The following is a 7,127-nucleotide window of genomic DNA, read 5'->3' on the forward strand; positions in this document are numbered from 1 at the left end:
ATCTTTAAATTTCTTATATAATTTTAAAAGAAAAAATTTGTTACAGAAACTTGTGTCACTAATGAAATCATGTTGCTAATATAAGGGGAAACATATATGGCTATTCAATCTATTGTTTATATTATGTGATATAGTATATATTATAAATATATAATATGAAACTGTATTATAAAATATGGGATTAATGTATAACGTACAATATTATATATCATAATATATATGAGTATACATTTATATGTGGTGCACTAAACATGATTCACAGCACTTTATTTCTAGCCTGAAAATGAATTAATTTTTATCAAATAAAATTAGACTTCAGAGTTTTTTTCAAAAGATTTATTGATTATGTTGGTTTACCACCACATTTTTAAATTGAGTAAAGTAAAATGTGAAAGTTCCTCCCCCAGAGTTAGTCACAGTTAACCATTTAATACATATTCTTACTGACTTTTTCCAATTCATTCATAGACCTAACATTTAATTTCAAACCATACCAATTATTTAAGCATGGAGTAAGTTAGACAAAGAATGAAAGAGCAGAAGGACTCCATGTATAAAGCTGAAATAAGATAAAATGTAGCCCACTCTAACATTAAAAAGTGTTACTCCTTTCTTGCATTCACTTGTATTGTTTTCAGTGCTCAGTCTTAGACTAGTAAAGACCTTGAGTTGCTATTTTCAATTCTCGCAGTATATTTTAGTGAGGTAATCAGTACATGGCTTCACCTTTAACAAAATGATAAAATAGTGGTTGAAATACCCTCTTCGGAGATTTCTTTGTCAAAGCTATAACCCATCAACTTTAATTTTATTTCTGACTAAAAGGTATTTTTATCTATTAAATTTATCTCTAATTAATCAACACTTGGGATTTCTTTTGAGAAACTGCTAAAAACGTGAAATATGATATTACTAGATCACTGTAACTATCAAAGTCAACAAGTATGTTTGAATTTAACTGTCAGTATGCTAAATGGATAAGAATAGTTTTAACAACTGAGTTGAAAAATAGCACAATGCTAGCTAATGTCGATAGCAGGAAAGAATCAACACATCTATGAATTATTTTTTACACATATGTTATATTTGTGTTACTGTTAATTGAAATACTCTAATGAATGGCATGAGTATTCACTCATCAGGGAAAATGGACTTGAATTCCCAGAAGTATCTTGGAATTCTACCCCTCAGTTTTCACAGTAGAGACCCCACAGACATTTTTATGATGTGACATGTCACAATTTTTAAGGCCTTTTCTTTTTTTATTATTTTATTGTTGCTCAAGTACAGTTGTCTGCATTTACCCCCCTACTCTCCCCCAACCATCACCACCTCCCTTCCCTGGTTCCACCCCCCATTGGCTTTGTGCATGTGTCCTTTATAATTATTCCTGAAAACCCTTCACCCTTTCCTCCCACCTCCCATTATCCCCTCACACCTCCCCTCTGGTTACTAATGAATGACTATCCTTCACAAGTAATGTATAAATTAATTAATTTGCTGCTAGTGTTTGTATTCTTAAGACAAATACTAATAAGTATTAGCTCATGGTCCCATGTGAAAAGTACTTTATTCATTATTTTACTCTATTTAAAGAAGAACCATATCAGGAAGGTATTAATAGTGTCTTTATTTTACAGATAAAAAAACAGACTTAAAGAGCTTAACTTGCCAAAGGTATACAGCTTACAAATGTCAGAATCAGGATTCAAAACCACTGGGTCTAAATACTATGCTGCTAATCTTTATACTTAACTGCTGTTATAGTAAAATACTTGATTATAAAATGTAACATAGAGCAACTGTTCCTCTCTGACCTTATTTGTAAGTGAAGTAGGTTCATGAATCAAAGTTCCTTTTCTTGTATCTAGGATGTGTTCATTTACATAATCAGTATACTCACATTTAGAAAAAGTAAATAGAAAAAGTAACCTGAAACTACCTGAGACAAATATTATCTACTTAATAATATCATCATTGAATAGTTTTAGTGTTGTTAATTTTGATATGAGCTGACTGACTTAGACTGTCCTAAGGTGAATACTTTTCATATAATCTTAGATTCTAATATCTTAGAATGTCAGCTTTAAAGTGATAGTAGAAATAATCTAATCTAACTTGTACCCTCTAGTTGAATTTTCATACACATGAATGGCCCATTTTTTACATTTTCTTTCCATTTATATCTACTTATCAACTTATTAAAGTGTACTAATATTTTATTTTTCCAGGAATAGAAGAGAATTTCAGATGATCCAATGTATTAGTACATATTATATTTGTCCAAATATCCATATTAAGTGAGGCAATATCAATAGAACACTAAGCCATAAAATATGAGTTAATATTTATAAAGCACTAAAAACACAGCCTACCATATATAAGTGCTATGTAAGGAATGTTAAATAAATATATTCATATCACTATAATATAAATTTAAGCTTCCATATTTATTAGGCTGGCTTAATGATTAAAAGTGTTGGCTACAGCACTGGACTACTTGAGTTCACATCCCAACTCCATTACTTACTGTGTGACTTTGGCCAACTCAATTTGATTTTCCAGCCTTTCACATTTTCATTTGTTAAATAGTACTTAACTCATAAGGTTGTTGTGAGAATTAAGAGTTAACATGGAATAACAACAGACATATAGAAAGCACTTAATAGCTGTAAAGTATTTATATACTTACACTGTACATGTGCATGGTTTATGACCTGATGTTTTTTTCCTAAAAATATTAACAGGCTAATTAGGATGTCTGACCCTTTTATAAATAACCGTGGTTTTCTTTTTATAGCACATTAGGCTTGATATTTAATGGGCTTTTTACTTTTGCTTTTAGCCAATTGCCATTGACCCTGAATTAATGAGTTTCTCAGTGGAAAATGAACCTGGCTGTGTGCTTCCAACTGGGAATTCATCAGTGGTGAGTGGGCTGAATTTTCTTTTGTGATCATTTAGAAGATAACTGTTAAGGGAAGATGCACACACTTCACCACTTCAATGATGTCCCACATATATCTTGAATTTAGGAACCTAGATAGAATTTGTTTCATTGCAGTACTATTTGGACTGAAATATTATCATGCCACCATATATCTGAATTAACATACCCTTTCAGTGATCTTATAAGAATAAAACGTTGTTCATTCATTCATTCATTCAATAATGTATTAAGCAAACAACTTAAATGCTATTGGTGACTATTTGGGCTCCTCCCTCCCAAGGAAACATTGGCTAATATTCCACATTTGACTATGGTTGACTCATCCTTCTGTGGAAATTTACGTAATAATTATTTTTTCTACCCTTCTCATTTTTTCCTAATTTCTCTAATTCTCAATGACTTTATACCAGCTTTTAATCCTTAGAATGGTACAACTCCTTATCCTGGGTTCTACTAGCCATATTAGACTACATCTGCAAATACTCCAGGTTCTCCAGTGTAATTAGTACACTTGGTCCCTTTTGCTTATATTTTTCTCAGTGCTCATATTTCCTTTCTCTTCCTTCTCTGCTGGAGTAATTCTTACTTATTCTTCAACATTCAGGTCAAACATTACTTCTTTTGTGGTGTCTTACCTAATATCTTCAGGTAGAATTAGTCAGTTTGTGCTTTGTGACCATATGTCACTTTACAATAATACTGACAAGTAAGACATCACACTCTCTTTTAGTTAGTATGTGCCATGTTTTTTAAACTGATTTTTATTATTTTTATTATTGCAAGAAATACATAGTACCTTGAACATAGAATGAATTTAATATTTGTTTGAATGAATTAATGTATTTAAGAATGGGTCAGTTGGTAGATGGATGGATGGATGGATAGATTGTCATGGTCCCATAGTAAAGCCAGGTCAGAAAACGATGAACAAATGTAAATGAACCAAAGGTACTATTTCATCCAATAGGTTCAGAGAATAGGAAAATAAAAGTTCAAGCAAATTCTGACAGTCAGTTCTGTTGTTTTTAGTCAGCTATATCCATTCCTTCTGCCCAAGGAAAGGAAACCTTAAAATCTAGTCCTAATGTTATAACATCATTTACTTTTCCAGGGTACAAATGAACTTTGGAAACATGTTTACCACACAATGTATAAGTACAGTAAAAATAGAATTATTTAGCTACTTTAATAGAAGTAACTACACTGGGGGCGTGGGCTGGGATAAGGGTAAAGGGCAGAAAACTGTACCTGAACAATAATTAAAATTAAAAAAGTAGCTACACAGGTGATATTAATAAATTATTCACTTTCTCATGAAACCTAAATTGAAATATAACATATTTAACAATAATAAATGATTCTAACAAATTCAATCTTTAATTAAGAGTCACATAAACACATATTGGCAAGTTTCTCATTGTAAAATGTATAATACTGGTTTATAAAGTAAAATGTACAGTTTACTATATTTACATAAGACCCATATCATATAAGTGTTACTATAAAATATTTAAAAGGTAGAAATTAACCCTAAATTATTCTTGGAAAATGGGGGTTATGGATTCCCAAGCAGCCACCTTGAAGGGGAAAATGTGGATAAAGTAGTCCTCATTTGGTTTATTAATCTTTAAGAGCTAAATTATGAGGACTGAAAGGGGTGCTAATTAACATCTAATTCAGAAAGTATTGTCGTCATTTTGTTTCTGCCAAGTCATCTTCAGTATTCCAAACATTGTACAAGTGCTTTTTGATTGGAGACTGATATTATATGTGTCTAAATGAAGATGAAAGTAAAGTCCATACACATTGCAGTAATGATGACTCAGTTGTCTGTCTTTTTACACTCTTTTTATAAGAGATATAAACTTAAGGGTATATGAAGAGAAATAATTGATGTAATCACTAAGCCTATCACTAGAACAATGAAAGTAATTTTTACTTTCAAGAAACACTTAAAATCTCTTTTCCACATGCTTTTTCAGTGTAGTTACATGGAAGGACATCAGAAACACAGGGTAAAAGGGGAAGGACTCACATGAACAAGTATAAGGACACATGGACAATAATTAAGGTGGGGGGTGGAAATGGGAGGGAGGTGGGGAGCACTGGGGGGTGGGCAGGGCTGAGAATATAAGACAGAAAACTGTACTTGAATAAGAATTAAATTAAAAAAAGAAATTCTGGAGAGAGGTAAATGATAAAGGCTGTCATCATTCATTCATTCATTCATTCAACTGGTATTCATTGTAGAAGTATTATTGTGTGATTAAGAGAATGGGCCTCAAAAATTAAGTAGACCTAAAACTTAAACTCTAATTTTATATTTACAAGGCACATTCTTGAACTCCATAACCCCCATTTTCCAAGAATAATTTAGGGTTAATTATGGTGTGGACCACACCATAATAATCTGGCAGTTGTACGTACTTGCGGTGCTTATCAAAGAAGGAGTCAATTGTATCAAGCGGGGGTCTTCATTTATAAAAGTTTATACATGAATCAAGCCTTAATAGAACATATGGAAAAGGTCAAAGCTGTTGACCCAAGCCTGTTTTCAAATGGGTTTAGAATCATTTGACCAGTCTCAGTGAATCTGTGTTGTATGCCTTATCAAAATGTATAATTTGGCCCTGGCTGGGTGGTTCAGTTGGTTGCAGTGTCATCCCATGCACCAAAAGTTTGCATGTTCAACCCCTGGTCAGGGTACATACATAGCTTGTGGGTTTGATTTCTAATTGAGATGCATATGGGAGGCAACCTATTGATCTGTCACTCTCTCTCAAATCAATAAACATATCCTTGGGTAAAAATTAAAAAAAATTTAAAAATCTCCATGATTTTGAATGTTTTTGCTCTTCTCTCTTGGGGTTGGTTTCCAGTTTCAGTCCCTTGTGATCAGGGAAAATTCTTTGGATGATTTCAATTTTTTAAAATTTGTTGAGGCTTGTTTTATGTCCTATCCTGTGGCCTATCCCTTGTCAAAAAATATTTTGACATGCTACTGACCACACTCATCATAATTTTTCCATTTGAATCAGTTGTCAACATTTTTTCTTTTTTAAGAATATTTTAAATGATTTTTTAATTTAATTATTGTTCAAGTACAGTTTTCTGTCTTTTACTCCCATCCCAGCCCACCCCCTCAATGCTCCCCACCTCCCTCCTGTTTCCACCCTCCTTAGTTGTTGTCCATGTGTCCTTTATACTAGTTCCTGTAAATCCTTCACCTTTTCCCCTGAAATTCCCTCCTCTCTCCCCTCTGGTCACTGTACCCCTATTCTCTCTCTCTTTTTTCCCCTCCAATTTTTTTATTTAATTATTTTTCAAGTACAGTTTTCTGTCTATTGCTCCCATCCAATCCCACCCCTCATCCTCCCCCCTCCCTCCCATTTCCACCCTTCTCAGTTGTTGACCATGTATCCTTTATATAGGTTCCTCTAAATCCCTCCCTTATTTCCCATGAAATTCCCTCCCCTCTCCCCTCTGGTCACTGTCAGCCTGCTCTCTATTTCAGTGTCTTTGGTTATATTTTGCTTGCTTGTTTGTTTTGTTGTTTACCTTCCTATTAAAGGTGAGATCATATGGTATTTGTCCTTCAACACCTGGCTTATTTCACTCAGCATAATGCTTTCCAGTTCCATCCATGATGTTGCAAAAGGTAGGAGCTCCTTCTTTCTTTCTGCAGCATAAAATTCCATTGTGTATATGTACCATAGTTTTTCGATCCATTCATTTACTGATGGGCACCTAGGTTGCTTCCAACTCTTGGCTATTGTCAATTGTGCTGCTATGAACATTGGGGTGCATATGTTCTTTGGGATTGGTGTTTTAGGGTTCTTAGGATACAATCCTAGCAGTGGAATTGCTGGGTAAAAAGGCAAGTCCAATTTTAGTTTTCTGAGAAAATTCCACACTGTTTTTCACAGTGGTTGTACCAGTCTGCAATCCTACCAACAATGGATTAGGGTCCCCTCTTCTCCACAACCTCTCCAACACTTGTTGTTTGTTGCTTTGTTTATGATGGCCATTCTGACTGGTGTAAAGTGGTATCTCATTGTGGTTTTAATTTGCATCTCTCTGATAGCAAGCGATATTGAGCATCTTTTCATGTGTCTTTGGATCTTCTATATGTCCTCCTTAGAGAAATGTCTGTTCAAGTCCTTTGCCCATTTTTTAA

The sequence above is a fragment of the Sturnira hondurensis genome, unplaced genomic scaffold (assembly GCF_014824575.4).
Source record: "Sturnira hondurensis isolate 20B ecotype Veracruz unplaced genomic scaffold, ASM1482457v3 Scaffold0024230, whole genome shotgun sequence".
NCBI lineage: Eukaryota > Metazoa > Chordata > Mammalia > Chiroptera > Phyllostomidae > Sturnira > Sturnira hondurensis.